The sequence below is a fragment of the Octopus bimaculoides genome, chromosome 16, assembly GCF_001194135.2.
Source record: "Octopus bimaculoides isolate UCB-OBI-ISO-001 chromosome 16, ASM119413v2, whole genome shotgun sequence".
NCBI classification, from domain to species: Eukaryota; Metazoa; Mollusca; class Cephalopoda; order Octopoda; family Octopodidae; genus Octopus; species Octopus bimaculoides.
The window spans coordinates 14655691-14656324 of record NC_068996.1 but is presented as its reverse complement, the minus strand read 5'-3'; the positions used below and the strand labels follow the sequence as shown (position 1 = coordinate 14656324).

Genomic DNA, 634 nt, shown 5'->3' with positions numbered 1-634 from the left:
GTGTCTGTATTTGTCCCCGCAACATCGCTTGACAACCGATGCTGGTGTGTTTACGTCCCCGTAACTTAGCGATTCGGCAAAAGAGACTGATAGAATAAGTACTAAGCTTACAAAGAATAAGTCCCGGGGTCGATTTTCTCGGCTAAAGGCGGTGCTCCAGCATGGCGGCAGTCAAATGACTGAAACAAGTAAAAGAGTAAAAGAGTAAAGAGTATAGCATGACAACACGATCAATATGAAAGAAGAAAAAATAAACAACTCTGACGATTTAAAGTGGGAAATACGAAGTTGGTATTCAATGAAGATGAAGAGAGTAGACGTGATACCAATAGTAAATGGTGCACTTGGAAGTATCAGCACTCAACTACCAACATGGCTAACAAAAGATCTGTGCAAGTGTGAAGGTAGAACATCCACAAAAGTCAGCATTGCTTGGAACTGCAAGAATTCTTCGCAGGGTTCTTGAAGCATGACCAGTAAAGAAGTGTCACCTTAGTCTGCTGGCTGTGGTCAGCTAACGAGAGTCAAACATAAAGGTTATTCTATTGTCATCGGAGCATTGGGTTCAATACCACACAATCTGAAAAAAAGCATCTGAAAATTTTAGAAATACCCTACAATCTAGGTGTATTGC

The 634-nt window shown here is 41.0% G+C and overlaps 1 long non-coding RNA gene across 3 annotated transcripts in view; it reads right to left on the bottom strand.

Moving 5' to 3' along the window:
- Window positions 1-634, bottom strand: part of LOC128249591 (uncharacterized) — a 30391-nt gene that overhangs the window by 25072 nt on the left and 4685 nt on the right. For all 3 annotated transcript variants that reach the window (XR_008265694.1, XR_008265695.1, XR_008265693.1), the window contains exon 2: window positions 112-179. This is a non-coding gene — a long non-coding RNA (uncharacterized LOC128249591). The remainder of the gene's footprint in view (window positions 1-111; window positions 180-634) is intronic.